Source organism: Astatotilapia calliptera, chromosome 23 (assembly GCF_964374335.1).
Source record: "Astatotilapia calliptera chromosome 23, fAstCal68.1, whole genome shotgun sequence".
In the NCBI taxonomy this organism is placed as follows: Eukaryota; Metazoa; Chordata; class Actinopteri; order Cichliformes; family Cichlidae; genus Astatotilapia; species Astatotilapia calliptera.
This window is the reverse complement of record NC_137443.1, coordinates 20,840,257-20,850,079: the sequence shown is the minus strand read 5'-3', so window position 1 is coordinate 20,850,079 and position 9,823 is coordinate 20,840,257. Positions and strand designations below refer to the sequence as shown.

At 49.1% G+C, this 9,823-nt stretch overlaps 2 long non-coding RNA genes across 2 annotated transcripts; both read right to left on the bottom strand.

Annotated features, from left to right (window-relative positions):
* Nucleotides 1–979: 979 nt before the first annotated feature.
* On the bottom strand, nucleotides 980–1,507 carry LOC113015724 (uncharacterized). Its single transcript, XR_003271147.2, has 2 exons — nucleotides 1,193–1,507; nucleotides 980–1,113 (listed from the first exon to the last, which is right to left on the bottom strand). It is a non-coding gene; the product is annotated as an uncharacterized LOC113015724 (long non-coding RNA).
* Nucleotides 1,508–5,766: 4,259 nt separating this feature from the next.
* LOC113015725 (uncharacterized) lies at nucleotides 5,767–6,661 on the bottom strand. The gene is made up of 2 exons (XR_003271148.2): nucleotides 5,980–6,661; nucleotides 5,767–5,900 (listed from the first exon to the last, which is right to left on the bottom strand). It is a non-coding gene; the product is annotated as an uncharacterized LOC113015725 (long non-coding RNA).
* Nucleotides 6,662–9,823: the final 3,162 nt, after the last annotated feature.

Below are 9,823 nucleotides of genomic sequence, written 5' to 3'. Positions count from 1 at the left end.
TGGAGGCGTATCTCCCCCTACCACCACTTCCCCTGCCAGTGGCGGACTCCCTCAGACATCCCTCAGTTGGTGGTTCTTTGTGTCCGGGGATGGGCGTCCAGGTACACACCGGCTCACTCCTTGGCGGCCGCTTATCGGGGCCTGGAGCCTGGGGCTCGCTCGGGCCACTTCGGAGGTGGGGTGCCCCCAGCCTCTCGGCCTGGGGCTCGGTCACTCAGGCACGGCTGGCTGCCGGCGGAGCTCACGGGCGCGTCACTGCAACTCCCCCTGGCTTCTGCTCCGCGGCTGCTGAGTGAGCCCTCATCTGGGACTCTCCTCAGCTCTTTCTGGGACAGTGGCGCGGCTGCCCCTCTGTTGGTCTTCCTTGGTCTCTTGTGTTCTGGGGGCCTCTGGGTGTCTGGAGTTTTGATCTCCTCCATACCTGCTTCATGCCCTGGAGGACGGGGCTGTGGCCCCCCCACACCCTCTAGCAGATCATTACATGAAGGAACCTTTTAAAAAACAAGCGCGTCCATGCTCACAGGTGTACACACGGGTGATCACACCCACAAACTACACCCTTTTTGGCTCCTACCTCAAAGCACACTGTGTTCTGTTGATCTTATGTGCTGCACAATAATGTTTAATATTTAGTATTTACTGTCATATTCCCATATATCATTGTGATGCTGTTTATTCTATTACTCTTGTTCTCTTCTGCTTGTTTTCTTTTTTCTTTCTCAGCAGGTGATCCAGGTGATTGATATATGCATTTTTTATTTATTTATTTTTTCTGCTCATTCTGTTGGTTTTTGTTTTTTGCCCTTCTCCCCCGTCCCTCTTCTCAGCTGTTTCTCTTTCCCTCTTTCTTTCTCCCCTTCTTTCCCCCACTCAAGTCTGTCCCGTATTCAGTAAGTGAAAATAAAATAAACAATAAAAGGTGAATCAAATGGACCATTTCTGTCACGGAGGAGCAGGGAGGACTCGGCGCAGACTGAAATCTCAGAAAAACAGGTTTATTTACACACTCCAGGTGCACTATATACAGGTGAAGGAGAAGGGGGCCAGGGTTCCCAGGGGTGCAGAGCGGGGTCGGGAAAAGCGTCCAGAGTCTCCAAACCAAACACGAGAAATCTGCATACAGAGAACAAGGGTTAGCACGGAACTTTCACGGACAGAGCTCAAAACTGGCTGAGGCTAAAGTAGCACTGACGAGCGTTATTCAATAGTCCAGCGGCGAGGTGCTCTCAGTCACTGCCTTAAGTAGCGGGAGCAAACAAGGTGAGGAGCCACAGGTGATTGCCTACAGGTGGTGGAGGCCGGGAGCTCACAATGAGCTCCGCCCAGGCAGCGAGCAGAGAGAGAGGAGAGAGAGAAAAGACAAAACATAACATGTAGCCACACAGGGCCAGCCGAGCAGGCACGGGGACCATGACAGTACCCCCCCCTCAACGGGAGCCTCCCGGCGACCCACCAGGCTTACCCGGATACCGACGATGGAAGTCCCGGATCAACTCCTTGGCCAGGACAGCCGACTGGGGGACCCAGGATCGTTCCTCCGGCCCGTAGCCCTCCCAATCCACTAGGTACTGGAAACCCCGTCCCCGGCGCCGAGAGTCCATAATACGAGTGATGGCGTACACCTCCTGACCATCCACAAGCTGGGCGGGCGGAGGGGCCCTAAGAGGGGGGCACAGCGGGCTGGAGAGCACGGGCTTGACCCGAGAGACGTGGAAGACGTTGTGTATGCGCATATTGCGCGGCAGCTTCAGGCGAACAGACACCGGGTTGACAACAGAGTCAATTTCAAAAGGCCCAAGGAAGGTGGGCGCCAGTTTCTTAGACTCAGCGCGAATAGGCACAAAGCGAGTGGACAGCCATACCTTCTGACCCGCGGCGTATGCAGGGGCAGGGGTCCAACGGCGATCAGCGAGGGCCTTGTTTCGCTCCTTAGTTCGGAGCAGGGCCGCTCTGGTAGTACGCCAGGCCCGACGGCACCTTCGGAGGTGGTGTTGCAGAGAGGGGACCGCATGCTCGCCTTCAAGAGCAGGAAACAGCGGCGGTTGGTACCCCAGAGAAGCCTCGAACGGCGACATTCCCGTGGCGGACGACGTGAGGCTGTTATGAGCGTACTCAATCCACGGTAACTGGTCGCTCCAGGTGCCTTGATTGTGGGAGACAACACAGCGAAGGGCAGCTTCCAGCTCCTGGTTGGCACGCTCCGTCTGTCCGTTGGTCTGAGGGTGAAAACCAGATGAAAGACTAACCTTTGCGCCCAGGGTCGTGCAGAACTCTTTCCAAACCCGCGAGGTGAACTGAGGGCCTCTGTCGGACACGATGTCGTCAGGGATGCCGTGCAGCCTAAACACATGTGCCGTGAGCAGTTGAGCAGTCTCCAGTGCGGTCGGGAGCTTTGTGAGGGCAACAAAATGTGCAGCCTTAGAAAAACGGTCCACAATGGTTAGTATTACTGTGTTACCTGAAGAGGACGGCAGCCCCGTGACGAAGTCCAGGGCGATGTGGGACCAGGGCCGGCCAGGAGTGGGGAGAGGCTGGAGCAACCCGGACGTCGGTTGGTTGGGACGCTTGTTTTGAGCGCACGTGGGACAGGCGGTCACATAGTCTCTAGTGTCTTTTATCAGGGAGGGCCACCAGAAGTAACGTTGCAAGAAGGAGATCGTGCGATGAAGTCCAGGGTGGCAGGAAAAGCGGGCGGTGTGACCCCACTGGAGAACACGTGACCTGACGGATGTGGGAACATAAAGCCGCCCTGGTGGGCCCGTCCCTGGGTCGGGTTCGGTGACTTGTGCCTCGAGGATTTGGGATTCAATCGCCCAAGTGACTGCTCCGAACACGCAGGAGGAGGGGAGGATGGGCTCAGGGTCAGGGTCTTTCTCCGTAACGGTGAACAGCCGGGAAAGGGCGTCAGGTTTTACGTTTCGTGACCCGGGCCTGTAGGTGAGAGAAAAGTCAAACCGTGAGAAAAACAGAGCCCACCTGGCCTGCCGGGAGTTGAGACGCTTCGCTGACCGGATGTACTCCAGGTTTTTGTGGTCTGTCCATACAATAAAGGGATGCTCAGCGCCCTCTAGCCAGTGCCTCCATTCCTCTAGTGAGAGTTTCACAGCCAGCAGCTCTCGGTCCCCGATGTCGTAATTCCGCTCCGCTGGTGTGAGGCGGCGAGAGAAGAAGGCACACGGGTGGAGTTTACCTTTAAAGCGCTGAGACAGGACTTCCCCAACCCCCGTCTCCGACGCATCCACCTCCACCACGAACTGTTGGTTGAGGTCAGGCTGTTGAAGGATAGGAGCGGTGGCAAACCTTTCCTTTAGGCAGGCGAACGCCTCCTGGGCTGGCGGGTCCCACTGAAACGACACCTTCGGGGAAGTAAGTCTTGTGAGAGGCAATGCGATCTTACTATAATCTTTAATGAAGCGCCTGTAGAAATTGGCAAAGCCCAAAAAACGCTGGAGCTGCAGGCGATTTGGGGGCTTGGGCCAGTCTAGGACTGTTTGGACCTTTGCCGGGTCAGGCTTCAGATTACCTTGAGCGATGATGTACCCCAAGAACGCCACTGAGTCTACATGGAAGTCACATTTCTCCGCCTTCACAAAGAGTCTGTTCTCCAACAGGCGCTGGAGAATCTGTCTCACATGGACTTCGTGCTCCTTCACAGTCTTTGAAAAAACAAGAATGTCATCAAGGTAGACAAAAGCACAGCGGTTAATAAAATCCCTGAGGACATCATTGACTAGCGCTTGGAAAACAGCAGGGGCGTTCGTCAGACCGAAGGGCATTACCAAATACTCAAAATGACCAAGATGTGTATTGAATGCCGTCTTCCACTCGTCTCCCTTTCGAATCCTCACTAGGTGGTAAGCGTTTCTCAGATCGAGTTTGGTGAACACTGTAGCCCCTTGAAGTAGTTCAAAGGCAGAGGAGAGAAGGGGCAGCGGGTATTTGTTTTTGATCGTGATTCTGTTGAGGCCACGATAGTCTATACACGGCCGGAGGGTTTTGTCTTTCTTGCTGACGAAAAAAACCCCCGCACCCACAGGAGAAGAAGAGGACCGCATAATGCCCGCGGCCAGCGAGTCGGTGATGTATTTCTCCATTGTCTCTCTCTCAGGTTGGGTGAGACTATACAAGCGGCCAGAGGGAAGCGGCGCCCCCGGGAGGAGGTCAATGGCACAGTCGTAGGGCCTGTGGGGGGGGAGCATTTTTGCTTTGTCCTTGCTGAATACTGCTGCCAGGTCGTGATAGACAAAGGGAACAGCGGACAAATCGCACTCCTCTGTGGGCTCAACTGTGGTTAGCCGAGTGACCGGGGGGGTAGCAGTTTTAAGACAGTTCATGTGGCATTCCACACTCCACCCCGTAACACGCTCTTTCTTCCAGTCTATCTGGGGGTTATGTTGCACCAACCAGGGGTAACCTAACACAAGTGGTGCAAACGGTGTCTTGAACACGAAGAAGCTAATCCTTTCAGTATGGTTACCGGAGAGTGAGAGAGACAAGGGTTCAGTAATATGAGTGATGTCTGGCAAACGTTGGCCTGATAAGGCAGACACACGGAGCGGATTAGGCAAAGCTATGGTAGCAACGTTCAGCTTTGTGGCTAGTGAGATATCAATGAAGCTCTGCTCAGCACCAGAGTCTATTAATGCAGAAAGAGGGTGAATCGCTGTCTGTATCGTGAGCTTTGCGGGCAATGTTAAACGTGGATGGGAGTGTTTACCAGACAGGTCGCCCACCAGTACCCTCTCCATTACTGGTGGGCGCGCTCTTTTGCCAGAGCCGGGCAGGTGGAGATAAAGTGACCCTTACGGCCGCAATACAGGCACTCACCAGCGGAGAACCGACGCTGACGTTCCGCGGGTGAAAGGCGGGAGCGTCCTATCTGCATCGGCTGCTCTCCTTCCTCGCCCCCGCTGTACTCACGGGCTCCTCGTGACTCGGGGGAAGGGTCTCTTGTTGCCCGCTGCAGCCGATCATCCATCTGAATACACAGCGACATAACAGCCTCCAGAGATTGAGGGAGTTCACGCATCATTAATTCGTCCTTTAGGTCGTCGTTGATGTTGTTTAGTAACGTGGTCCTTAATGCCTCCTGCCCCCACTTTGTTTGCGCTGCCAGGGTCCAAAAATCAACAGAATAATCAGCCATGCTGCGCTTACCTTGTTTAAGGTTGAGTAAGCGGTGACCGGCGGCTTCTGTGCTGGAGCCCTTATCAAACACAGCCTTAAACTTGGAAAGGAAGTCAGCATACGTAATTACAGGGTTTGCTTGAAGTTGAGCCTGCGCCCAGGTCAAAGCACGGTCACGTAACAGCTGAACGAAATAGGCGATCTTGACCTCATCGCTAGAAAAGACATGTGGCAATTGGCGAAAATGCATAGCGCACTGCATCAAAAACCCCGCGCACTTCCCCAGCTCCCCCGTGAATGCCTCAGGTGTGGGCAACAGCTTATCCAAAGACACAGAGGAGAGAGGTGGTGCAGCAGCGCTTGCAGCAAAGCCTGATGTTACCTGAGGAGATGAGGCAGAGGCTGGGCGCTCCGGGGGGCTCGCCTCGGGGGGGCTCGCCTCTAGTGGTGTTCGTTGGGCAACGGCCAGAGCCAAGGCGGCCACCTCTCCACTGAGCCGGACTAACATCTGCTCGTGCCGGTGTAGTAGCTCCTCCAAGGTAATCGGGGCCGGGGCCGAGGAAGCAGAGTCCGCTGAGTCCATGGTTGGCTGGACTATTCTGTCACGGAGGAGCAGGGAGGACTCGGCGCAGACTGAAATCTCAGAAAAACAGGTTTATTTACACACTCCAGGTGCACTATATACAGGTGAAGGAGAAGGGGGCCAGGGTTCCCAGGGGTGCAGAGCGGGGTCGGGAAAAGCGTCCAGAGTCTCCAAACCAAACACGAGAAATCTGCATACAGAGAACAAGGGTTAGCACGGAACTTTCACGGACAGAGCTCAAAACTGGCTGAGGCTAAAGTAGCACTGACGAGCGTTATTCAATAGTCCAGCGGCGAGGTGCTCTCAGTCACTGCCTTAAGTAGCGGGAGCAAACAAGGTGAGGAGCCACAGGTGATTGCCTACAGGTGGTGGAGGCCGGGAGCTCACAATGAGCTCCGCCCAGGCAGCGAGCAGAGAGAGAGGAGAGAGAGAAAAGACAAAACATAACATGTAGCCACACAGGGCCAGCCGAGCAGGCACGGGGACCATGACAATTACGGCAAGGCTGGGATGGTCAATTTGGTAAAGTAAATCCGTTGGGCATCTTTCTTTGCCTTTAGACAACAATTCTGATGGCAAAAGAGCCAAACGGGACAGGCAAAAAAGAAAAAAAGAAAAAAAGACAATGTTGTTGTCTTTCTTATCCTCCCGAGCTGGTGTCTGATGTTCTTTTCTGTGCATCTTTGCTGACTTGATGAAAGCCCAATTATGATAACCACATGTTTTAATCATTAACCGCTGATTACTCAAAGTTTGTGTTCCATATGGTGGTGGAAGTCAAAGAGTAGGTACTGGTCCATGCGTGTGGGCTTCTGGTAAACTTAAACGCTGAGGTTTCCATTCTCTTCAATGCGCACAGCGCAGTCCAGGAAAGGCAAACAGTTGTCCTTTGTGTCTTCCCTGGTGAACTTGATGTTTTTATCCACAGCTTTAATGTGAGCAGTGAAGGACTCCACTTCTTGTGTTTTGATTTTGACCCAGGTGTCATCTACATATCTGTACCAGTGGCTACGTACTCTCCCTGGTACAGATATGTAGACGACATCTGGGTACGTATATGAATAGGAAGTTAGTGTGGGAACACACTGCTTCCTATTTTGGTGTATTTGTAATGATTACAGTTGGTAACAAATGTGTGTGTGTGTATGTGTTTGTTTGTTTGTTTGGGGGGGGAGGGGGTGTCAGTGTCTATCCAAACTTAAAAGTGTTTCCAATAAAGAATCTGGGGGAGAAGACAAACATATAGATCTGTATGCAAGAACTGAGTGACCTTCACTCTTCTAATGCAATTGTAAATTAACAATTTATTAATGCTACACTTCATTACGCAAGGTGCTTTCATTCAGTAGTGATCTCTCATATTCGCAAATCCTAAATTAGTGCAATGTCCCATAAATAATTGTAAAACCTATAAATAAATGTATGTAGCTTATTCTCATTGGTCTAACACTGTCATATGCGTCAAGAACCCACCCACTACTTTAATCACACTCTAGATCTTGTTTTAACATGTGGCATAGAAACTGAACATTTAACAGTGTTTCCTGAAAACCCTCTCCTGTCTGATCATTTCCTGATAACATTTACATTTACAATAATTGATTACACAGCGGTGGAGAGTAGACTTTATCAAAGTAGATGTCTTTCTGAAAGCGCTGTAACTAAGTTTAAGAATATAATCCACCCACTGTTATCATCTTCAATGGCCTGTACCAACATAGAGCAGAGCAGCTACCTGAATGCTACTCCAACAGAGGTCAATTATCTTGTTAATAATTTTACCTCCTCACTACGTACGACTCTGGATACTGTATTTCTGGTGAAAACTAAGGCCTCAAATCAGAAGTACCTGACTCCGTGGTATAATTCTCAAACACATACCCTAAAGCAGATGACTCGTAAGCTGGAGAGGAAATGGCGTGTCACAAATTTAGAGGATCATCATTTAGCCTGGAGAAATAGTTTGCTGCTTTATAAGAAAGCCCTCCGCAAAGCTAGAAGGTCTTACTATTCGTCACTGATTGAAGAAAATAAGCACAACCCCAGGTTTCTCTTCAGCTCTGTAGCCAGGCTGACAAAAAGTCAGAGCTCTATTGAGCCAACTATCCCTTTAATGTTAACTAGTAATGACTTCATGAACTGCTTTACAAGTAAAATTTTAATCATTAGAGAAAAAATTACCAATAATCATCCCACAGATGTAATATTATCTACAGCTACTTTTAGTACTATTGATGTTAAGTTTGACTCTTTTTCTCCAATTGATCTTTCTGAGTTAACTTCAATAATTACTTCCTCCAAACCATCAACGTGTCTTTTAGACCCCATTCCTACAAAACTGCTCAAAGAAGTCCCGCCATTAATTAATGCTTCAATCTTAAATATGATCAACCTATCTCTAATAATCGGCTATGTACCACAGGCCTTCAAGCTGGCTGTAGATAAACTTTTACTTAAAAAGCCATCTCTAGACCCAGCAGTCTTAGCTAATTATGGGCCAATCTCCAACCTTCCTTTTATATCAAAAATTCTTGAAAGAGTAGTTGTCAAACAGCTAACAGATCATCTGCAGAGGAATGGCTTATTTGAAGAGTTTCAGTCAGTTTTCAGAGCTCATCACAGCACAGAAACAGCTTTAGTGAAGGTTACAAATGATCTTCTTATGGCCTCTGACAGTGGACTCATCTCTGTGCTTGTCCTGCTAGACCTTAGTGCAACGTTCGATACTGTTGACCATAATATTCTATTAGAGCGATTAGAACATGCTGTAGGTATTACAGGTACTGTACTGCAATGGTTTGTATCAAATCTATGTAATAGACTCCAATTTGTTAATGTAATTGGAGAGTCCTCTTCACACTAAGGTCAATTATGGTGTTCCACAGGGTTCGGTGCTAGGACCAATTCTGTTTACATTATACATGCTTCCCTTAGGCAGTATCATTGGAAGACATAGTATACATTTTTACTGCTATGCAGATGACACCCAGCTCTATCTATCCATGAAGCCAGATAACACACACCAATTAGTTAAACTGCAGGAATGTCTTAAAGACATAAAGACCTGGATGGCTGCTAACTTTCTGCTTCTTAATTCAGATAAAACTGAGATTATTTTACTCGACCTTGAAAATCTTAGAAATATGGTATCTAACCAGATTCTTACTCTGGATGGCATTACCTTGGCCTCCAGTAATGCTGTGAGGAACCTTGGAGTCATTTTTGAGCAGGACATGTCCTTCAATGCACATATTAAACAAATATGTAAGACTGTTTTCTTCCATTTGCGCAACATCTCTAAAATTAGAAATATCCTATCTCAGAGTGACGCTGAAAAACTAGTTCATGCATTTATTACTTCCAGGCTGGACTACTGTAATTCATTATTATCAGGATGTCCTAAAAACTCCCTGAAAAGCCTCCAGTTAATCCAAAATGCTGCATCAAGAGTACTGACAGGGACTAGAAAGAGAGAGCATATTTCTCTTGTTTTGGCTTCCCTTCATTGGCTTCCTGCTAAATCCAGAATTGAATTCAAAATCCTGCTCCTCACATACAAGGTCTTAAATAATCAGGCCCCATCTTATCTTAATGACCTTGTAGTACCATATCACCCTATTAGAGCACTTCGCTCTCACACTGCAGGCCTACTTGGACTTGGGTGAGAGGAGGATGCTAGTAAAGCTGATATCCATCATAAAGAACCACATCACCCTCTGCATGAGTCTGTGAATGTGCTGAGCAGCTCCTTTAGTCAGAGACTGAAACACCCTTGCTGCAGGAAGGAGTGCTTTCACAGATCATTCATCCCAACAGCAGTTAGACTAGCTCCTCAATCACAATGTCATAAGTCACTTGTAATTGTGGACATCCACGGTCACCACTTTATGCATAATGCACCTTCTATGTGTAAGGACGTGTGCAGGTATATATGTATGTATATGTATACATATGTATATTTAGTGTGTACATGTGTGTGTGCATGTGCATGTCTGTACTTATAGATATCTATAACTTACATAGGAATAGTGGTGGTAGAATAGTTAAGTTAATCTATATAGTTTATGTCTTGCATTTCTCCACAACCATATCCATAATCACATACTGAGTATG